Source organism: Aythya ferina (genome assembly GCF_964211825.1).
Source record: "Aythya ferina genome assembly, chromosome: 7".
Classification (NCBI taxonomy): domain Eukaryota; kingdom Metazoa; phylum Chordata; class Aves; order Anseriformes; family Anatidae; genus Aythya; species Aythya ferina.
The window spans coordinates 3484062-3508435 of NC_140302.1; the positions used below are offsets into that span (position 1 = coordinate 3484062).

Consider the following 24374-nt stretch of genomic DNA (forward strand, 5'->3'; position numbering starts at 1 on the left):
ACAGTTCTTAACAACATTGCAGAACAAGGCCCCCATTTTGCAGCTGTTATTCTGGACAGCTCCTTCTGCATTCCGTGTGTCCCATGGAGTGCTCTCTTGCTGTTCAGAAGCTGCCTGCCTGTGTAAGGATGGCACTTCACAGAACTGAGGCAGGGAAGGTGTTACGAAGGTACTGCTGGTGAACACTGGCTGAAAGGGAAGCACCACGGGGCAGGAGGAAGGAAGAAATTAAAATGCTATTTTGGGCATGTAGGTAAGGGAAGTTCTGCAGGGGTCCTGGCTGGCAAGCTTCAGAGTCCCTGAAGTTTGGATCACCAAGGTTATTAGGGCTAAAAGTCTCAGCTGATGAAAATAAGGACGGGTCTGGTTCAAAATCAGGTTCAGAATTTTGCCCTCAGGTGACCCAGGTAACTTTTGTTTATTACACTAGGCATAAAAGATGGTGTGAATCTGGTCAGGAGGTTCTTGTCTTGTCCCAATCCTGTCCCATCCTTGTCCAATCCCTCCCTAAAAGCTCTAAGAAATGAACTGAACAGAAGATTGAGTAGTTTTTGGTCAGCCATATATGCACAGATGCTGTTAACATGCCTGATTCCGTTAGTTGTGTCAGTGTAAACCTAAACACAGGAAAAACTGTTTCTGATTGGCACTGATGAGCAGCGAGTCTAATCTGTGAAACAGTCTGTGCAGCCAAAGACATGGAGAGTCACAGGTGACAGCCTTTGAAGCGAAGTACAGCTCATCTCCTGGAACATGCAGCAACTCTTCTCAGAGAAAATCAAACAAATAGTCTAGTTCTGTAGGGAATTTATGTCTACAGTTGAAGGTGTATGATGTTGGTCATAAGGTGAAGGGTGTTTTTCTTTTTTCTTTTAAGTAGGAATTAAAAGCTAGGGCAAAAATGCGAATCCCTTGAGACTGACATTGAGGTGCTCAGCACTTGAGGCGTGTGTTCAGCTGCAGAAGTAGGTGGGTGGTTAGGGGGTAAGAGAGTGTCCTCTCTGAACCAGGGAAGGGGACTGAGGTGTGGGGTGGGGTGGTGCCTGATGGATGGAGTTTGTGTTTTGGTTACAATGATCCAGAAGACTTGAGAAGGAGGTGTTAAAATCAGGTCTGAAATGTGCAATAATATTGGGAGCTGCTAAACAGTGCAGTGTTCAGGGAAGGTATCCTGGTTTAGGCTGGGTAGAGTTAATTTTCTGCTTAGTAGCTGGTGTGGTGCTGTTTCGGATTTAGGACAGAAAAACACAGAAAAAACCCTGATGCTTTCGCTGCTGCAGAGCAGTGCTCTCACTGAGTTAAGGACCTTGCAGCTCCTCGCGCTGCCCCGCCAGGAGGAGGGCAGAGGTGCACCCGGGGGAGCGCTGGGAGGGGACAGAGCCAGGACAGGTGACCCCAAGGGATGTCCTGTGCCACATGGGTCTTGCTGAACGATGAACTGGGGGAGTTGGCCATGGGGCTGCTGCTGTTCAGGGTCTGGCTGAGCACTGGTCAGCAATTGCACTGTGCATCACTTGCGCTGTGTATTCTTTTATCATCATTATCAACTTTCCTTTTCTGCCCTGTTAAGCTGTCTTTATCTCAACCCACAAGTGTTACCTTTTTTCCAATTCTCTCCACCATCCGACTGCTGGGGCAGTGAGCAAACGGCTGTCTGGTGCTTAGACGCCTGCTGGGTAAAACCACAACAGACGGCAGTAAATTGTGTAAGGTAACGACCAGATTTACACACGAGGAAAATGGTGAAGAAGAAAAATGCATTTAGGTTAAAAGCAAGCAGTGAGTTTCTGGACAGGTACGAACATAGATCCTGAACAAGGGAAAATGAGATTGGGAACACTGTGTGAGAGCCTGCTATAAAACCAATCTCTCTGCCTTGGAAACCTTCTAGAAGTGACATAAGGCTTAATTATGTGAACACTCCAAGGTGTTTTATGAAGTTCCAGCCCAATTTGTGAAATACTCCAGAAATCACTTCAGACATGAAGTGTCCCAAACTCTCGTTAGCCTGTGAATTTTGAACGTGCCAGGCAGTGCCAAGTGTGTCACTCAGGTGAGCACATGGGGCTTGGCCTGAGGAGTACATTAACTAAAAAAAGAGGATTCTGCAGACAAAAAAGTGGGTAGAGAAGTCATGGTGAAAAACAGTAGGCTTGGTGGTCTGTGCCTTCACAGTATGCTTGGAAAATGAAATGGGGTGGATTTAAACCCCAGCAGTGCTAATGATGAATTCTTCTCACAGTCTGCTCTAATTTTTGCCTTCCAGTTTTATGTTGGACAGCATCTTGAGAAAGTGAACATATGAAGATCAACAGCCTTATGCCTTTACTAGTTGCTCAGAAGATATTCTCAGTCTTCTCAACAGCAACAGCATATGGTATAAAAGAGCAGTTCCAGAATGGCTCGAGAGTCACTGAAACCAAGCGAGGTGAGCAGAGGCACAGAGAAATTGCATGTAGCAGGCGGTGAGTAACTCAGGTTGTAAGAAGTCGGTACGGTGACCAGAGGAGAGAGATTTGAGATACAAGGGACAGGCAGAGATCTCTGCTGGACATCGGGTTGATTGAGCATTCATTTTGGTGAGCCAGAGAACAGTAGTGTCTGCTAGTGTGCAGCTAAGAGTCAAGCAAACATGTGAAGCTTTTGGACGTGAAGATTCAGGGATAGGAAATAGATTGTTGGGAGATAGTATAATAAGAATATGATATTATTGTGTCAGAATAACCTAGTAGTGGTAAATCAGTGTTGTTGAAGCTAGCAACACATTATATCTTGTTTCCAATTGCTTTACAGATATTTTCTTCTCAAAAAGCTGCTTATCAGTTGATACTTGTTCATTTATTTATTGGCTCGAAATATTCTCCAGAGTTTTTCCTCCTTTTAGGTCTCATCTGTTTAGACAATGGATTTATGATTAGGACCTAAGCCATGCCTGACTCTTCACCTACATAAAAGCAGATCCAGTTTCTGTTTGAAGGTATTGAATTACTGATTTGGATAATTTTTACTCTTATCTTTTGATCTTTTAACTGAAAGCTCTCAACGAAAAGTGTTTTTTTTCTTTTTTTTTTTTTTTCTTTTTCTTTCTTAAGTACTAGTTATTGTATGATTCTTAATCATTATTACTAATTACATTGCTTTCAAGCATAGAATTTTTCAGCATCTCCATGCAGAGGTCAGTAGGAGGGTTACAGCATGAATACTGTTAAAGTGGAGTGCTTTTGTGGTTTCCATTTTCAAAGCATAAATTGAAGCTAAAGCAAAACTTACGTCTTCATTTTCTGGCAGTACAGTTCCTTCACTGCCATTTAGCATGTGACAATGGTGGCTCCAAACCCTGCGGACTGTGAGCACACATCATGTCTTAGTGAGTCATCTTTTTATTTTATTTGTTTGCTTCTCTTACATTGTTTTGATGACCTGCGTTTCTTTCAAGGGAAAAAATAAAAAACAAAACAGATGCTGTTACTGAACACAGTAGAGGCAGAAAATCACAGAGGGAAATTCTCAAAGCAGAGGGCAGGCATTCTTTGCACCTCTGAAAGATCAACTCTGTTACTCCGAAAGGGTTCTATCACCAGCTGCCTGCTGGTGACGAGGTTGTTCCAATGGGATAATGTTACGCCGTGGGTCACCTATTCCCAAGAGAAGGGGTGGAGGAAGGGCATTGTCACACCAGCTCTCCGGTAGGCAAACCAGAAAACGAGAAGTCACGGAAATTGTCTTCCAGAGAAGCAGGAGGCTGAATACATACATGCGTGTTGACTTCCTGCAGAACTTCCTGCAGTATTTTTGTCTGTGGAAGGGGGCACATCTGGGGGACTTCTGGTGTCCGGTTAACACCTCACTGAGGGTATCATTTTCTCTCTCCTTTAAGGAGGTGGAAGAAGAAAGCCATTTTTCCAGGGAAGATCGGGCTTCAGTCTTTATGTCCTTGTGTGTGCTTTTTGCTGACGTGGTCTTTGTTCCCCACTGGTCTCAGACAAACCAGGCTTTATGTGCCCGTGTAAGGGGACTAGCAGTTGACTCACCAATCTCTCCCTAACCACCCACTATGTTGGACTTTCAATACATTCCGCTGCTCTACTTGCAGCATCCTAGCAAGCTAGCAGAGGGAGAAGATGAATAAGATTAATGTCACCCCTGGTAGAACCTCCCATTTCCTTAATTAGGACAAACATTAGGAGAACCAGCAGTGATTCCACTTCTCTCAGATTCTGATGTTACAGGTACCAAAGGTGTCATCGCCATTTCAGTGGCCTCGGGAGTCTGCTTCCCCCAGCAGCTCCTTGCTTTGTTCCTGCCCAGTCGGCTCTGCAGCATCTGCTCTTAGGGGACAGGTTGTAGGGCCGAACGAAAAGGCATGTTCTCCCCTCTCCTCCGGACAGACATCGGTAGAAGCTAATTGAAACTGAAGAATTCCATGTGGATTGCCTTTATTTATTTCCTGCTCAGTTTCAATTTCAGCTTCTCTTCACTGACAGTGTCAGAATCACTGTCAGTTCCCATCCCGCCAGCAAAACAGTCTAAATGAAAATTAAGGTGGGTAAACAGGAAGGCTTTTAAATCTTTTTTTTTTTTCCAAGAAGATGGACATGAAAGGGCACAAATATATTTTTCTCCTTACCATGTTGCTTTCAAGGTGAAATTGATGAGGCTGATTTTTTAAATATTTTTTTTTTTAATCTGCGAATCTGTTTTACAGTGTAGGATTTTTGTTTGCTTTAGAGAGGTCTGTAGTCCTGAGAAGGTTTTGCCCTGCTGCTGGAGAAAACACCAGCCCCAGACTAACGTGGTTGTCAAAGAACATAATTAGATATTAAGGGCATCATTACAGCGATTTGGAAAATGAAATGTATGGAGCTCCCTTACTTGAAGATCAGTTAACAGTTCAATGTTTCTCCTACTGAAAAGTCAGGGGAGAAGAATCCCACCCCTGTGCTACATGTCCGTGTGCATGGGTTTTGTTTGTTGGGTTTCAGTGAGAGTATTGCTATGGCTTAACTGAGACACTTTGCTGTGGTACAGCTCAGTGAAATGGACTTTGAAGCTTAATCTCTTCGTGGAAAAAACCACAGGTGTTGTGGTCTTAGTGCCAGAGTGAGCTGCCTGAGGGGAGATACCTGCATATCTGTACAGTCCCATTACTCTTCTTAGATCAGAGTAAGTCATTCTATTTTTGATGGAGGATTGAATTTTTGAGCACGACAAGTTTTGAAAAAATGTTAGTTTTTATAGATCTTTGTGAAGAACAAAATGCTTTATGTCATGTAATGTTTCATCATTTACAGGATTTTCATTTGGAACTTCAAACTAAGCTTTTCATCCTTCTCTTTTTATTTTTGTATGATGTAAGTTACCATTCCTCATTTCCAATGAGACTGAATTTCAGGTGAACTGCCCTCCTCTGCAGCTTTACTTATTTACGTGAAACTGTGACAAATTGCAAAATCTGTGATTTTTCTTAAGCAACTAAGAAACTATTTAGCTTTAACTGAATTTAGGTGATGTTTCAGAGTAAGTCTTGTGTGTTTTCCTTTATAGGCATAACTCACAGGGATGTAACAATCAGCTTGTGAAGTATGGATAGATTAAATGCTTTCATGTAGCCAAGAAGCTGGCAAGAGGACCTTTGGGGGGCTGTATTACATTTCTTATATGCTGACTTCCATTTTGGATCAGTAATTAAGGGGTGACATCACTCCTACACTCAAAACCAGACCATTACTTTGTAAGCACTGGGGAGCTATCACACAAGTTCTGGAAATCCTACAAAACTGGAATAACTGACTAGTGCATCTCGAGGAGATTGAGCAAAGAACAAATGTTCAGAGCAAGCTGTCACTCGGTCTGTGTTCCTGTGAAGTACTCACACATCATTAGATGGGCTAATGCTACATTTGTTGAAGGCAAAGAAAAGTAAAATTAGAAATTGCTTAAAGTGGCATTTCAGCCAACTTAAACATTTTCTTCTGAGGGCTCAGCCTGTGTTTTACCATCCCATTTTACTTTGTCTAGAGTGAACTTAGTTGAAACATCTCATGTTATAAGTAAAGCTCACTTGTTTCTGAAAAGGAAAAGCCTCTTGGGAACCAAGAGAATTTTTGAAATAATGTGACAGGGGTATGACTAATATGTGCTATTAAAATCTGATTTCTTTGGGGGAAAAAGGTTCAGTGTGAATTGTAGAGTAAGTGCCTGCATCTTAAAAGCCTGTAATAAGAAATTGAAGCAAAGTTTCATGTCATTCGACAGTGAAAGCTTGCAAAAGATTTTGTCTTCTGAAGACTGATCCCAAATAAATTTAAAATCTCACTTAAAATAGCAGAACAGTGCATGTGCCAGGAAGGCATATGGATGCCAGTTTGAAAATTATTAGAAAGAATCTGGAAAGAAATGACAGATAGGATTTGGGGAAAAAATGTATTGTCTCGCAGTGTTGAACGATGTATACGATACGTGACTAGCCTAAGCAAACCACTGAGAGGGCGAGGCATGGGAATGCATGTACAAGTGCACCAAATTCCCATGTTTGGCATGGTTTTAAAAAAAAAATGAAGCAAAAAATGAGAGTTGAGCGAGTGTTTTACCAGTTACTGTTGAAGAAATGGCAGAAAGAGCAAGTAAAGGAAGAACCAAGGAAGTTCAGTAGAATTACCCAAACTGTTCACTCTCCCATATGCTGTGGAATCATGATCGTCTGATCTTGCTGTTCATTTAGTACTGCTTGATTTCTTGGCATTGCTTAATAAAATAAGCATTCAGTTACAAAATGCAAACTAGCTGGTTACCAGTTTATTTTGCAGTACTGCAAAATAGTAAGAACTTGCTCTGAGCAATCTGCTCCCGGAGATGGCCCGGAGAGGGAGTTGTCCAGAGTCCTGGTGCAGCCTGAAATATCTATGCTGTGGTGCTAAATGGGTGCTTGCATTAACATCAGCCTAGCACAGTTATGTTCAGGTACTCTGGTGGTGCTGGGCAAGGAAAACACAGTGATAATGGCTTCCTAACCTTTTTTTTTTTTTTTTTTTTTTTTTTTTTTTTTTTTTTCCCAGCTCAAAGCCTTGTTTCAGACAAATCCTGAACAGCATCACCGTTTGTCTCTTCTCAAGGAAGGAGCAATATGCTGTAGCACGACCAGTGCATACTGTGGCAGGCAGATGGATTTTGTGGTGTGTTTTGGGCACAAAGTTCAAACTTGTAATGTTTTGCTCAGTCATCAGCATGCCAGAAGTTAAATTGTTTATATTTTCTTTCTGGCTCAGTGCCTGCATTAGTGATAGTGTTTGCGTTAATTGGCATGAATAAAATCAAGTTAAGTTTTCCAGGGTGAGATGGTTTTGCTTGCTACAGTGGGGTCAGTCCACTTGTGGCATTAGGACCCTCTTGTGGAGATATTCTCCACTGATAGCTGCCTTTGAAATGCTGAATGGGCCTTTCATTTTGAGACCTAAAACAAGCTATTCATCTGAAACCAAGGCAATATAAGAGATAATGCATTAGGATACGTTTTCTATTGTATCATATCCTATTAGATGATGGTAAAATCCCACAGGAAATAATTTTATCTGAAAATATCAGTAAAACTTATTCCTAAACTTTAGTCCATAGCACTTCTGTTTAACGTTTTTGATTTGGAAAAGCATTGTGGGTTATTGGTATTCAAGCAAGTGCACCGTGTGCCATCCTTGCTTTAAATTAATATCTGATAAAGTCTTGAGAAGTGGTTCTTAAAATGGACTTGTCTTGTGTATTAATTAGGATTTGCTCTTAATGCTTCTGATGAAACAAATTCTTCCTCCAGGCTGGATGGTGCCTTTTGTCCAGTTAACTAAAATACTGTGCCTGCTATATATGAACAGTTAGGCAAATAATTAATTTGTCAGTTCTTCAACCGAGCTAGGAAATTAAACGGAAAACCATCTACAAAAGCTTTGCTGAAAACTTTGAAACTGGTTTAGGGAAGCCACCAGATCAGATTCAGATCCTTTTGTTGATTGCTATTTTGCTGTCAAGCTTTATCTGGCTTCAGTGGGATCGTTTGTGGAGCAGAATTACATTCCACAGCGTAGGAAGAGTGAGAGCAAAAATGTAATCTTAAGTGGAGCATTGGCATTTGTTAGCCCTACTGTATTCAGCAGTGATTTAAGTTTTGCTTTTCTTTTGTTTGGAGACCAGTGTGATATCAGTGTGCCTTCCTGCTTCTTTGCTAGTAGAGAACTTAGCAGTCCGCAGCACGGGAGGCTTTGACTGGAAACATTTTTAAAAGTGAACACAAGGGGATGATCTTGCTGTCCAAGAATGATATGCACTGTGCTAGCCAGAGCAGCAAATACTTCTGCATGGTGGGACTTGACCAAAGCTGATCTGGTCTTGCAGATTTATTACTCTGTCTCCATAAAATGATGCTCTAAAAAAAGGCAGATGTTACATTATAATTTACTTTGCATTTCATCCTCTAAAAGCTTTAAGTACCGTAATTTATTTTTGGTATTTCAAGGGAGAAGATAGGATGCTAATGTAGAAAAATAGGATGGAAATTTGAACTTTTATCTCTACAAAGGTAAAAACCACCACCACCACTAAAACAACAACATAGCCCCGGTTTCTACTTCGAAATGCTGACGAACTTTATTCTATTCATCAAATTTCTTTCAGGGCAAATGCATATGGCTTTTTTAACTGCTCAGCAAATAGGTTAAGTTTTCTAACCCAACTTTTTATCATCATTACGGTGGCATTAAAACATGAGCTGCAGATGGCTGTTCCTGTCCATTTGTCTTCTGTTTGTGTTCATATCACCTCCTTCCCTTTCTAGCAATTGCTGTGTAAATACTGCCCTGTGCTATACCATTACCCTAATTTCTACCCCTAAAGGGTATGAGTAAGATCTGTACAAACTGTGTGTATACTCAGTACAGAGTACAAAAGCAGTGTGTTAGGATAACACCCACATAACGAAATTGTATTATTCCTCCCATGTTTTCAGGGTGCAATACAGCCTTGGGGTTTCATGGGAGCCTGGAGGAGAAGTGAACAGTAGTCCCCAGATTGAGAAGAAGGTACCATAAACCCATTCATGTTACAAATTTCTGGAAATACTGCCTGTGGAAAGTAGAGTTCATTCAAGGTATTGCTGTGCACTCAGGAATGACATCTGTTAAGATCAGATACCCAGCTACCTGTTAGCTGAAATCCCTGCTGAAGTGAGAGCAGCTTGGTAACTCCCTCCACCACAACTAGCACCAGGCAGTACATTGCATGAGCTCCTCTCCCCATTTTACATCTAATGCATAATGGAAGTGGTGGTTTTTTTTAACTAATGTTACTGTTCAATGAATTGCAGAATGATGTGTGACCCGAATAAATACTGAAAGCGTACTAGTGTCTGAGAAATTTTCCCATTGCTGCAGAATGCGTTAGGCAATTCAGAAGGGTAAAAGCAGTGAACTGGAATTGTCCCAGATTATATGATGGAAAACATATTGTAGTTTACTCAGCCTCTTCTTTAATTTAAAGGCTAAACAAGTTTCAATGAATAATGACATCTTCATACATTTTAAATTGAAGCTGACTTTGTTAAATGTCAGCTATGACATATAAACCAATACTAAAAGCAGTAAAGTAACCTGTGCAATTATGTGTGGTGATCTGGATGCACAAGATTAAAGAGAGCAGCAACAGGAATAGGTTCAGCATGGCAGACCATAAATAATTTTTTAAGTTAAAGCCAAGAGAAGGATGGGGAATGGGCACTTTTGAAAACAGAAACGTTTCTGGGATTAAAACTTAGATAATTAGGGAAGTAAAGTAGTGTCAGCTCTCTCATCTGCTCTAGCCCTAACTAGGAATTTTGTTCAAGATGGGATATTTCTGACAGTGATTCAGTCCACAGTAAACTTAAAGCCTCATTTATCCTAGTCCCAGTGAGCTTTGGTGCCGATACTGTTTGGCTCCACCACAAGAAATGATTGCCTCTGTGGTGTAGAGATTGTGCAAGATATTTCTGATAAATTGACCTAAACCCTCTTTCTGGGGGTCTTTTAGCTCCAGGTGGTCTTCAAAGCCCTTTCTCCCCATGCTTACCTTTTCCATACAGAGAGACAGAAAGTGAATGAAGATGACACTAAACATTTCTCTTCTATTGCTTTACCTAATTATTTTTTCTTGTGCATCAAATTCAGTTTGTTAAAGCCCCTGATTTTCTGAATACTACTCAAAACAGCAGAAACTCTTTCCTCTAAAGGGATTTTTCTGCCTTGTGCAATTCTTAATGTTGTTTTTACCCATTGTCATAATGACTATTTTCGTATGGGTTTTACGGGCTTGAGATGCACAGTGAAAGCACAGCTGCTAATTTGTTCTGGCAATTTGACTGGAAATTGCCAGGTACTGAGCATTCCCAGACGTTTTAATGGAAAGTTTCAGCTGGACTGTCTCAAGGGTGTGCTTATTTTGCTTAAACTGGTTCAGTCGTTGCTCATCATTTCAGAAACTCTTGGCCTGTTACTTTTTCAAGTGTAGATTTGGAAATACATGTAACTCTCTCTTGTTAGTATTTTTATTAATGAATACTTAGTAAATTGAGAGATTTTAAGTTACAGTAAAATTATTTGCAATTAACGGTATCTTTAGGAAGCAGGAAAACCAAGTCGAGATTTGTTTTGTTATCATTTGCCTTTCAGTATATGGTTTTGTCTTGTAGTTCACTATGGGGAACAAACTGACTAGCTTGTTAGTAACCACAAGGATGAGATCCTGTGAGCTCTCTTCTGCACTTGCTATCAGAAAATTAACTGCTCTTGGTGCAAAGCTCTCTGAATCATCAAATTGTTCAGAAAGCCAGTAGGCAGCGTGAAACCCTGTCTGGTCATGGTCACCAGAAGTTATCAGATCACTTGCTGGTCAGGTCAGAAGGTTGAATTGTCCCACAACAAAGCTGTTGCAGTTTCTCTTACGTGAAGTAGCACTTGTACTGTGAAGTGCATCCACCAGCCTGCTTAACCCTGGCCATGTGGTATCATCGTGGAGGCAGGGGATAATTGGGAGTCTGTGTATGGATGACTACCTCTTCTAATCAAGGTTTTTGAGCAGGAAGTTTCTGTCAATTTAGGGATGAAGAGCAAATGTACAAGGTGCCTGATCTCCAAGAATATCTCCTGGCAGGGAGCAACTGTCACAGTCACTTGCTGCTCTTGAGGACACGTGCAGCAGAGGGCTCGGTGTAAGGGCGCTGTGCTTCTGCCTCTGGTGAGGGAGCCTGTTAGTGACTGCAGCATCTTGTAAGCATTTAGCAACCAAATGAAAAGGCTTTTGTCAAATGTTTGCAGCACAGTGTTTGTCACAAAGAACATCTACATAACTACAAGGTGTTGTAAAGCATACTGAGTTGTTTTAACACTTAAACCATTCTTTGTATTTCTGTATCTTTTAGAAGTATATGCATCAAGATAACGTATGTTGCAACTTTTGGTACCTCTAGGTATTTATGCCAAAAGGCGTCCAACTCTGTGCATCCAGACTGCTGTGTTTGCACGCCACAGATTGCAGAGAGAGGGAAATGTGCAAAGGGGTTTCAGAATAAGAAACACTGAAAAGAAGTAATCTGGAGTTAAGCAACTGACAGGCTGGGCAGCATGTTAATTCGTTTCCATGTCCGTGGGAGCTATCTATGTCCATGTGAGACACTCACTTTAGGCCTCTGTCTGGAAAGCAGGTCAGGGATGGGCTTGAGCGTGGCACGATCATTAGGCAGCAAGGGCAGCTGTCTCAGTGGAGTTCAAAGAACAACCCCCGGGCAGAGGCACTCTGCCTTGCATGGGTCGTGGTACACCACAGTTAGAAACCTGCGGTCCCTGTCAGGTAGAGCTTCGTTAAACTCCTCGGTTGAATTTCTTGGGTGAAATCTTGATACCACTGCAATCAATAGCAAAACTTCCACTGACTTTTACTCAGAGCAAGTTTTCATCTCTTGTTTTTGGTAAGTACAGAGAAACAGTAACTACAAAGGCCAAGGTTTTCAAAGCTACCAGAAAGATTTAAAGTGCCCTGAAAACACGAATTGTGGGTGTTCATTTCCCTTGGCAGTTTTTGCAGTCTGAGTTCTATGTTAATGGAAAACTCTGATGAAATATTAAAGACCCTCAGAGTCAAGACACATGAAATTCGCTGTATGTGGATTGCTGAACTGGCCATTCAGCAAGGGCCAGCCTTCATCTTGCAGTGCACAAAGGTTCAACTCCAGGGCATGAGAGTTTGTAGCATGCCTGTGAGTGGTATTTTCCTTTCAAAAGGAAAATTTGAGTTGCGGACTGACCAGATTTAGACAAAAAATGTAAAGTAAAAATACATAAAAATACCCTTGGGGTTGCTGACACTGAGTTATGCTGCCACTGAATAGAGCTGAGTAGAGGTACAAATCAACGATGTAGAATAATGAAGTTCTTTTGTTACATCTGCTTACTTTTTGATCTTTCCAACAGAAAACCAAGTAACATTCTCAGCTAACGAAGTATCTGTGGAATTATAACCGTGACACAACCTAGTTAGACACTGTTCTTGTGTACATGGAGGTAGTAACTGCTGAAGAGAGCTTTTTTTTTCTCCCTCCATTATAATCCATGTATCAGTGTTAAAGGGCGGCACTTCTTTTGAAGCACCACAGCTTCTTTTGTTTGAATTTGGTGGGGATGTAGGATAAGACTGGCTTCCCCTGTGAGCTGTAAGAAGTAAGGCTGCTTGAGAGTATACAGCACTTAACACTGCCTATATTCTGTAGGTTGATAGGGACAGAATTTCACCAGTTAACAAAAAAAATCACTCCCATCCTCAGTGAAAGCAGCAAGGGACCCCAGGAGAGGAATGTGACATCTTTGTCTGTTTCCACATCACAAGGTTAATAAAATGTTCTTGTCTTACTACAACAGAGAAAAGGCGAGATTTGAATGTTCTGTAAATCATCTAAGTCAATCCTTGTCCTGAGCTTCTCTCAGGGATGTAGTTGTTTGGTAAGTTCTTTTTCCAAAAAGAGACATTTTTTTGTTAAGGAGAGAGGAGTGGAAGATTCCCTACAGTCCCTTAGGGAGTTTGTGTGTGCTATTAAAACCCTAAAATAGCTTCATCTCTTAAATTTTGTTTCTGGAACAGAAGTGAACATCATGATCAATGTGGTCCACTATCATTCTTTGTCCTAGTCTTGAGGAATGTCTTCCAGCGTGAGTCTGACTAGGACATAATTCTCCTGTCATGGTCTGGTTGCCTCATCTGTCAAGGTTATGGTATTTTTTTAGTCATTCATTTGCTGAATCAGAATCTGTTTTTTTTTTTTTTTTTTTCTTCCCCTTCCTCGTGCCTCTCCATTGCCAGTTTCAAAATCTGAACAAAGCGAATCATTTCTTCTCCCAGACTTCCAAGAGGATAAAAGTAAAAGAGTACTGGAACTGGGAAAATTTACCTAAAAGCCATTTTCATTCTGTTCTCTAATTTGTATCGGAGGATCTGTGCAGTTGTTGAGTTTCAGACAGACTACTGATCCTTTTTATATTGCTCTTCAATGCAGAAGAGCAGTGGTAAATCTGTAGTTCCACGTTCTTTGCCAGTTGATCAGGATCAAGAAGATGATCAGAATGTGTTCATAAATCCAATCCGTGTCTTTGTACCAAGGGAGACAATATTCTCTACTTTTGTTCAGAAAAGAAAATTGAGAAATAATCCTATTTTAAGTACCTAAATGATAGAATTTTTGTGTGTGTGCCTGAATTGTATTTCTATGTATTTATTGTCCTAATACATTTCTCTTCAGTAAGTAATGCATGTTACCAGTGAATAGAAATTGTCTTAGTCAGGAAACAAGGTAATGACTAATCCAAGTAAATATTCCCACAGACATTAAGCAAACCTAAATGTTGTTGCCAAAGGTCTCCATGTACAGCAAATCTGTAGACTTGATCCAGGGGAAATAGGTATGTGCTATGACATTAAACAGGGCTGGTTCTCTATTTCCAAAACAAAAGTAACAGCAATCCGAACTAACAAATCTCCTAGAAGATTTTTGTTGGAAAATTGATACAGTGTTAAATTGAGATATTAAGAATTAGAAAAGCTGATAAAACTTTGGTAAAAGTTTTACTGAAGTTTACTAAAACTGTTACTAAAAGATCTTGTGCTTGCTGTCTTCTTTTAGGTTTTAAATGTTGCCAGCCTGGCAGAGTGGTAGACCAACTTCAGCCTCTGGAGGGGACCACACAGGTTTTGTTGATTCAGTTAGCAATACAGAAAGAAAATAACTATTTCCTACCTGTCTTGAGAATACATTTTGAAAAAAATCTAGTTAACGTGGAGGCCAGCTACTGACCAAGGACATTTTATCCCTCCATTGGGGGAGGATTAAGGATAAGTACACAGAAGTACTGCCAATGCTTTACATGACTTTTTTTGACCTGTTTTTATTTTTCCCCATTGTTTTCAGGTATCAGTATCCTAAAACCTGCAACATATTTAAACAGAAGTTAGCATAACTGTTCACTAAATGGAGCTACCTGAAAATTCACAACTGCCAGAGAACTTCGTGCTGTCAGAGGAAAAGGACAGACATTTCAACAGTCCGTTTTTGGCTCTTGGTCTCACCTTTGGGTAAGCGAGTATTTTATTACATCATGGTACAGAAGACACATGGGACAGAAGAAAAGACGGAAGACAAATAATCCTGTTCAACCTACAAAAGGTATGATGGTTTTGAAATACAGAGGTCTAGACCTACTTTCACATTTCTTAACAGTGTTGAGATGATAAGATTATGTGTTGCATCATTACATCATTAAGATGAGGTGCTACTGATAATTAAGTTCTTTTGATAGCAAAACAATTCTGTGATAAAGATAATTTCTGTCATGCAGGCTGTCCTGGTAGCGTTCAAAAAGAAAAGGAGGATGTCTTGAACTTCTACTGGAAGACTGACTTAAAGACTTATCACTTAAAGATGATATGGGGAGCAATATCAGGTCTGTACATTGCTAACACATTATTTATACATGCTATACGTGTATGTTAACTTGCCAAACTAGAGAGTTTTGTCATGTGGAGAACCATGCAGTGTAGAAAGGGTTGACACAGTCTCAGAAGATACAGGTCATGAGAGCAACAATTTGTTTTGACAGCAGTTGTGTTTCTACTACCAGAAATGCTCTCTGCTTTTCTTAAATACTTCTGACATACTGCATGGCATTTATTTTTCTGCCAAATTAATTATGCAGCTTCCCTTTTCACCCTGCCATCAGTAGCCTCATTTTATCCAGGGATGAGCCTGAGCCTGAAGCTGGCCCGGGTGGGCTGGCTGGGCCCAGGCGAGCTGTGCCAGAACATCAGGCTGTCTCTGTGTGTCGTTCCCCAAGCCAGGGCAGTTCCTGCTCCCCACTGCAGATCTGAGCTGTGTTTTCTGTGCTGTGTGGCACTCACATTAGACTTACCTGGCAGATCTGCTTATGGTAAGATGGTATGACAGACCTCTTTATAACTTACACAGAATGGTTTAGGTCAGAAGGAACGTCTGGAGGCCATGTAGTCCAGCCCCCTCTCAAGTAGCAGGGAAAGAACATTTAATTCTTCATCGCAGAGTGCCATGAAAGTCATAGGTGAGCTTTGTTTGGTGTCCAGTGTGTTCTCTCAAGAAGTATGAAGGCAGACTTTCAAAGCCATGGAAGCAGAATGCTGCATGCAAAGTTATCTGTATTCTTTTTAAGTTTTCAGTAGTGTTTTCTACTCATATATGTCAATCCTACTTGGATTAGCTATACGTAAACTACTCGAACATCCATACTTGCATGGAGACCTGACTGTGATTCTATTTGTGTGATGATAACCACAGCTAATGGCATTTTTCTAATGAGTTCACGAAATTCTGGGGAGACTATTATTATTATTATTATTATTATTTTGTTCTTGGATTTCTTTTTCTGCATATCTTTCCCTGAAATACAGTTTAGCTTTTTGTTAGTCTGTCAGATAGACATTCTCAAGAGAAGATTGGATGTTTTTTTTTCTGAGGCCAGCTGTTTTCTAAAAAGAAGAGAAAATAGTTTTTTTTTTTTTTTTTTTTTTTTTTTTTAATTGATTTAAACATGAGTTTGGGAGGAATTTGGATCTTTCTTTCTTTTGTAACTGTAGAAAACTTCTGCTGAGTGCATGTCCCCATGATTTTCTTCAACAGCATGTACTGTGGTATGACAGAATACACAAGAATATAATAGAGTTAGACCTGAATGTAGCAGTATTTTTTTGTCAGTTATGTTAGCTCAGAAATGCCTCTAACATTGTTAAAAGTAATCCAAGATGGAATCTTCTGCCTGTTAGTTGTCTCTTGATGATGTTTATTATTTGATATTCGTTTCTTCATGGAGGTAGATATTCAAGAAAAGAGTGGTGTTCCCATCAAAACTATTTTCCTGTATACTAAATTAAAATAACCTGAACAAAAAAAAAAAATGGTTTTGCCAGATATTATAAAGTTTTTATTATGAATATCTCTTTATCATATTTTAGATATTTAGAATGCTTTCAAAATTATTTGTAACCTTGCAAAGCTGCTTCATGAGACAAACAGGTTGGTTTCTTTGAACAGCCAGCAGAGAAATTGGATTGCTGAATTACCAGCAGTTATTATTCAAGTGTTTTTTTTTTCTCTAAAGGCTGCTGCAGTCAGGGACATTCATCGGTGTAGCCCAGTGGAGACTTCACTTCCTACACACAGGTTTGGGAAAAGCCCATTTGTTTCTGAACAATTACAAATTCCAAATGTATGGGGCTTTAATATGCTAATATTGTCACTTTTTTTTTTTTTTTTTAATCTATGAAAGAAACAGAGTGAAGGAAACCTTGTGCTTTAGTATCAAGATCTGCTGGAGGTAGAATCTGTCAGTCTTATCTTTGTCTTGAAGTCCAGTAATTCTGCTGTATCATAACATCCTGTCTGCCAGTGATTAATTAGCTAGGTAGTTCTGTCAGTCGGCAGCCTTGAATTGCATCACTGGGTTTTTATGAAACTTTTTTATCACTGACTGAAGTATTTGGGGAAAAAATGGTTTAATGACTCTTGAGGCACATATTCTGAATGAAAAATAAATAAATAAAATAGCTCAACTTTCAACATGCAGATCTGAAACACTATTAAAGAATCAAAGCTCTCCCTATCCTTTACGGTTTGCAATCTGTTCTGGTGTTCTTTTAAGGTGAGATGTTCTCAAATATTTGTGCTATTGAGAGCTTTTCTATTGAGGCTGAAGTTGTGTATTAATTACACTAGTAAGTGGCATTCAGAAACATGAAATGAAATAGCTTGAAAACTTCTAAAACTACTCCAACATTGCTTTTGAATTTCATTTTAAAATATCATTCTTGGATATTTGTTTTACAAAGAAATAATAGATGATAAATAAGAAATAAGATAAATAAGAAATGATAGAAATAAGAAATAATAAAAGCAATATATATTCAGGGAGAATTTCTGTATAGAAGAAACAGTTTGCTGTGTGGATGTATAATTAACAGAGAAATAAATTTACATCTATGATTTTTGTTACAGATATACTGGAGATTTGGAGTTGGTTTTAGAAACACTGTTTCCTCATAAACTATAAGCCTGCATTTTTTTTTTTTAGGAATGAGTAGTGTTAGGATTTTTTTAAAACCCTTCCCCAAATATACTCCCATTTATTGTTGTTTCATCAGTCAATGAATAGGAAATTGCCAGAACAAATAGTGCATTGTTTTCTATGCTTTTAGATGAAAATAGACAGAAAACAATAATAATAAATAAATAAATAACAGAGTACATGTACGAAAGAACAATCCGTCAGTGTCTGCTGAAGGAGAGGAGAGACATCTCCTCTCAGCCAGGAGGGCTCTGGGCTTATGAACTTCTGGAGTTGGGAGGGATGGTAGGAAGCATCACTTTCCATTTGTGCCACAGCTTTTACTTTTTGCTGATTAACTGCTATTGGCTGTTGCTGGAGAGAAGATGCTTTACTGAGCTGGTTGCTTTTGGGTTGTACTTGGTGCAGTTGCTTTTTACAGCCATGGTAATGTCAGTGGTTTGTAAGATTGCGGAGAGATCAGACCTGGAGCAACCCTGTTAATCTAATCAAGATGCTAGGCATATATTTTTAAAGGACGGTACTGTGCTTCTTCCACACCTGCTTCTCTCCTGCTCTGTTTCCACTGTCATCTTCATCGTCACTCATTTCTGCATAGGAAGTAGGAAAGTGAAGGTGTATTCACTTCATCAGTGAAAATGACAGTTGGTACCTTTACTTTTCTATAGTGTGTCAAAGTGTGTTAACAAGATATTTAGGTCTGCAGAATTTAGGGATCACAGAATAGCATAAAATAGGGATAAACACTCTTGAGCAGAATCTTTGGATGAATTTTCAGTTCTCTGATTTAGACGAAGAAAAGCAGAAATGAGGAGTTGTTTAATATGCTGACTGGACAGCAGTTGCAGTAACAGCAGGGGTGTGAGCAGGGGCAGCGCACCCCTCTACAGACAGCCCTAGAGCAGGAAGCCTTCTTTTCATTACTTCTACTGTCTCCATTCTCAGCTTCTTACTGCTTCCAGTTAATGGGAGATGTATCTGAAATACACAAGGGAAATAAAAAGAAGGACAATGATAGAAATAGCAGACGGTTCTTGATAGTATTGGAGCACTGAAGTGTGCACACAGCAATGCTTCATTTACTGTGGTGTCTTGTAGTAAACACGCAAAGATAATACTGCTATTTTTTAAATGGATAAATATAGAAAAAAGAACTTTTTATTGTTGAATGAAAGATAATGGGCAGCAAGAAATTCTATATGCAATATCCGCACATTTTAACAGCTTAGGTGATGGAGTGAGGAACATGGTAACATCATTCTTTGCTTGTGATGTAGGTCATTTTTTGACCTTTAAAAACACTTTTCATTTTGTAAGCAAACTATTTCCTGTATTTTTCAGTGATAAAGGCGCTCTTTTTCTTTTTTTTTTTTTTTTTTTTTAAGACTGAAAAATGCTCAGGAAGAGCACGGTTAGTGCTGTCCTTCTCACCACATCCCAAATTTCTCATTAACAGCTACAGGTGGTTAGTGTGTGCAGGGAACTCAAGGCAGACACCTAATTTATGTGCCCCATGCAGCTCATTGGGTGATGTAAATGATCATACCTCATGGACTTGAAGGGGGTGTCAGCAGCAATGAGGGGGAGTGTTTGTGTCAGCGGGATCCTGGTTATGGATATGGCCACTGAGACAGAAAAAGGTTGAAGGAGGCAAGATGATCAATAGGTTAATAGTCAGTGGGTAATTTATTATCTGGTTTTATTTGTCTGTTATCCACTAATAGCACCATTTATTATCGAGCATTGCTTTATAACATAACATCTTCCTACCTTCAGTTTAGCACCTTGTTAATTTTGCCTTCTCCTCATTACTGGCAAGCTAAAGAAACATCTTTTTGCTTCTAGTGTGTCAAGGGATGAGGTAATACACAATCAAAGCAGAACTCAGTACCTTTGAACTACTTTATTTTGTTTATTTTTTTTTTTTTTTTAGATTTCCAATAAAATATCATATGAGGAACGAAGTTCTGTTACCTCTAAACTATTTTCATCTGTGCTGCAACTGAAATCAGTGTTTATGCGCATTGGCTCTCCATTGAACCCCTCCACCAGTTTTCTAATTTGTTTTGGGATGCATTGTACAGCTTTCACCATTATTTGTTGACTTGTGACTCTTCTAAAATATGTAAGGGGCTGATTTTACAAGACCCTGAGTGCCCTTACTATCTCCAAATGTTACTATGGCACCGTGACATGGACGTGGATCAGTGATATAACTTATAGCTGCTTTTTCCTGGGCTCTTCTCCAAAATGACCTACTTTCTGGAGGTAACCAAATCAGAGCTGCTCTGTGGATGTGTGTTTGCATTAATCTGGGGACAGTATGCTTATGATTTGTGGTTAGACACGGTAGAAGTTTGCGTTGTCGTTATCTCAAACCCAATGATCTTTTCAATCAGCATTTTCAGAGTTAGTTACTATTATCTATAAGTATTCAGAGTAATTCAAAAACATCTGAATGAGCATAGTTTGGGCACTCAAATTGCATTAACAATACCCTGCAGTGAGTTTGTGCACTAGCCATATGTCTCTAATTAAGGTATCTTAGCATTTGTGTTTGCACACTGGAGGAAAAGAAATGCATACATCTTGGATGATAATTTCATCCCCCTCCCAATTGTGCCGCCATGTGCCATAATTAAGGATATGCACATGTCCTAACTGTGCATTTCTACTTTTAATATCTGTGGGTTTCTTTTCAGTATGAGTTTAAATCCAACTTGTAATGTTTGAATTGGGGATAATTGTAACAGTTAGGTTAGGCGCTTTATGGTGCACCGACAGTGCTGTTCCAAGCCAGACTCTGTCATTAGCTGGCTTCTGCCTGCAAACTCTTTCGATCTGGCTTTGGTTAGAGTCAGATGTATTAATAAAACTCAAGCAAGTTTTATTATGTAATACTCCCAAATAATAGAAGTGGTTTTGTTTGTTTGTTTTTAATTTTGACTTTCCCAATCAGATTCATCGGTGTATTACTGCAAGATATTTATTTTGGAGAAGTATATAAACTCTTGATCACATATTTTATTCAAAATAAGTGTATTAGATTTTGGGATCTCCAGAACAGTAATACAAAACTTACATTTTTAATACCCATTTCTCTGTTTCCTGTCTTCACATTCCTTTGTCTTTTTTCAGTCGTTCCATGTTTGCACAGTCCTTCGTGCTCTGTGTTTGCTTCACTCTAAGAGACTAGCCTTGCTGCCTGACTTCCCTGCAGCCCGTGTACCTCTTTTCCACAGCTATTCCATTTTCAGTGCCAGTCTTGTTTTCCCAGCCTTATTTTTTATTTCCTGTCTTCACTGCTAAGATGTAAAGGAACAATGAAGTCTTGAAAATAAGTGTGTGTAATAACTGTATATCTAACTGTGCTTCTATTGTGAGGTTGCAACGCAGTCTATTTGCAGGGGTCTGTGTATAAAGAAGTCAGCTTTACAGATACTTATTTGTTCAATATGGCCACTAAGTTTTATTTTGTGGTATCTGGCTGCTAGTAATTGACACACTTCTAATAGAGTACAATCCTTTTACTTCATAAGAAAGAGGGATGAGACTTGGTTTAACTAATAATGAAATGCAGCTTTGGTTTTCACACTTTTTAAAGTTCTGGTCATTGGGCCCTTTTTCAGGGTCTGTTCTGCTGCGTACCATGTAACAGCTGTATTTTATAGGCTGTGTGGTACTTAGCCCACTGGACTCTTAGTTTTGATGATCTTGAAACGTGGATTTACTGATCAGATACTTTCCTGACTGGCTGATAGTTCCAGTCATTGGCTCCTGCTTAAGACATCTATGAATAAAGCAAACAATTTTCAAGTCTATTAAGCTGATACATTAAAAGAGACCTCTCTGAAAGGATTTCACAGAACTATGAAAGATTATACACTTCTAAGAGGTAGCATTTAAAAACATGACTTCAGAGTAACTTGCTCATGTTCTTTAGTTTTTTCCTTGTCTAATATTTTCACATGAATGGTGTGTTTACTATTGGACTAATGAAAATATGTTCTTTTCTTATGGAGCTCTGGATTAAAGTTCCCCACCTGGAGCTTCATAGTGTTACCTTAATATTCAACACTCCCATTTACTCAGAGGTAACAGCACAGAGTGCTGAAATGAAGATGCTTCTTAAGAAAATATGCAAATTGTTAGTGTATACTTCAAAATAATATTTGAAGGTATGATCCAAGGAGATCTTATCCACGTGAAACTGCTGGGGGAACTTAGGAAAGAAAAAACAATTGGTAATTTGCAGTAAATATTCAAATTATTGCTAGGACTAAACTATAAAACTGTACGTTCAGTGCTAAAACTAATTCTAAAATTATAATAGGCCTCTAAGTGTAGGTAAGAAAAAGCAGGTTAGTCACTAACCCTTATTTTCTATAACCCAGGCATTTTCTTACACGTGCTCTTTTGTCTGAGCTGACATCCAGCCTTGCGTGGGGAGGAAGAGCTGGGGCCAAGCCCCCAGACTGGGCCAGACCCTGCGTGACTCAGAGTGGCAATGGAGCAGCACTGGCTGCTTTCTCCTTGCAGGCTCAGGTGCAGTCACAGCATTGCTCTCAGCAGCCCTCAGCTGCAGGTGGCCGAGGGCTTGTGATGTGCGGGCTGTTTGCCATCTTCTCCTGCAGTTTAACAAGAGCTAAATCCAGACTTGAACTCCAACCCCAAGTCTGGCTCATGCTTGAAGATATGCTAGATCGAACCTTTGATTTTCTTACACCATTCTTCTTGGCTGTAGTATTTGAAGAAAGCAAGCTGTACTGTACTGAAGCCCACACAAACTGTGCTCTCACTTGAGCCCTGGCCTTATACATTAGAAGAACAAACTAGAAGAGTTTGCCTTCCTCATTGTGTTTTGCTCACTTTTCTTCAAATTAAAGGTTTTCTTCCTGCAGAAGTGACAGAGGACCTCCTGAGTCAAAGTACCCGTGCAGAATTCTTCCAATTTAATTAGAGAAATCTTCTATTTAAGCAGGCAAATGTCTTACTGTAGTTTCTGTATTTTTTACCGCACAAAATAGTCTGAAATGTTAGAATGCCATTAGGGAACCAGTTTTCAAAGTGTGGTTTCTGTTGCTACTGGTGGTGAATTATTACTACTAAGAAAATCGATACCAGCATATAATTTTCCAGCGTGCAGGTATCTGGTTTATCCACTGTTGAAATAAAGATATGTCTTACTCTGAGTTAGCAATAGCAAGAAATGTCAGCTGATGTGTTTCAGAATCACAAAAGAAAATTGGATTCCTTTGAAACTGGGGGGCAACGTGCCAGGTATGTAACCACCTGTGAGGATTCAGGCGCTTTTCTTGCTTTTCCTCTGTTCCCCAGATGACTGCTGTGAGTTCATTAATGCCTTTCTCATGTTTATAACATGTATAACTCCCCTTGTTTGGAAGACCTTGGTGCATTGCACCCGTGAAAAAGGTGATTGAGGATCACTGAGCAAGAGAAGCAAAGTTGCAGTGCAGAGGTGAAGGTGTTTGGTCCTAGCTCCTCAGGCTGTTTCAGTTGTTTCCATTGGAGGGGGACATCAGATGAGATATTTGGAAGGGTGTCTCAGAACTCTTTGTTTCTTCCTTCCTTGCTCTCCTGCCAGCATCTCCACGGCAGGACGTGGGCTGGGCTGCAAGAGGTGGCTTGGCTCCTTCCCTGGAGCCCTGCCCCTCCTGAAGTCTGAGCTGTGGGAGCAGCTTGTGGGTTTATCCAAACTCCTTCAGTTTTAGTCTCCTTCCACCCCTTACGTGAGTCTGTCTTGAGCAGGATGGGGCTGCAACTGCCTGAAACAGGGGAGGCTGGAGAGGGAAGTACTACAGGGGGTTGGTGGGGTGGGGGGGCACAAATGGGACCAATCTGGGCTGAAACTGAACCTGCAACAGAACCTGTGGCTGATACGAGCAGCAGGGAGGCCCCTAGCAGCATTTTGTTAGACAGGGGCTGGTTTCTGGATTTCTGGGACTGGTAAAGCTGTCTGGGTGTATTTCATAGCCGTGGGGCTGTACGTGAAGGGACATTAAGCTGCTTTCAGAGCCCCTCACTGTCTGCTAGCTTTCTGCTGCAGAAGCATTGCTATGGAGATAAGAGAGTTCTCTACAGCAAAAGTGGTAGAAACTCCTATTTCTATCAGGCTTCCAACAGCCCCAAAAGGATAAAAAGGGCTTTATAAATGGGGAAGAGGCGATCCAGTTTGCGCTTTCTTCTCATAGTGATCGAAGCCACCCAAAATGAAAGTAGAAATGATCACGTGTTATGAAGGTGGTGATAATTCAAAGTTGCGATGCAGCCTGCTCAGGACTAAATACTGCTGGTAACAGGTTTTTTGTTAGAACAACATTTAGTAATGCTTTCACTCATGCTGGGTGAAAATAAGAGAGCACTGCAATGCAGTCTTGCATCTGTTTTATTTTTTTTTTTTTACTTGGATTATTCTGTGGGAAAAATATATTTTTTTCCCTGAAATTATGGTAAGAATGTTAATGAGAGGTTGATAAGGCTCTGCCACATGATAACTCCTAATTAGCTATGTCACCTCAGACAACAAATGAAAACTGAAATTCTTTACTCAGCAAGAAACGCTTGGCATTCAACCACCAGAAATCAGCAAAAACTCCTAAACTGAAGAAAAAAAAGATTATTAGCACTTTAAAGGATTCACAGTGTGGCAGGCAATATAAAAAAAAAAAAAAGACAAATAGGCTGTAACAGAAAACTGAATGCTTCCTA

General features: G+C 39.9%; 1 long non-coding RNA gene across 1 annotated transcript in view; it reads left to right on the forward strand.

Annotated features, from left to right (window-relative positions):
- LOC311440068 overlaps positions 1–24374 on the forward strand; it is a 599898-nt gene that overhangs the window by 129062 nt on the left and 446462 nt on the right. Inside the window, exons 15-20 of the long non-coding RNA XR_014695191.1 lie at positions 881–969; positions 2267–2428; positions 2885–2977; positions 7056–7172; positions 14468–14722; positions 14895–14999. This is a non-coding gene — a long non-coding RNA (uncharacterized lncRNA). The remainder of the gene's footprint in view (positions 1–880; positions 970–2266; positions 2429–2884; positions 2978–7055; positions 7173–14467; positions 14723–14894; positions 15000–24374) is intronic.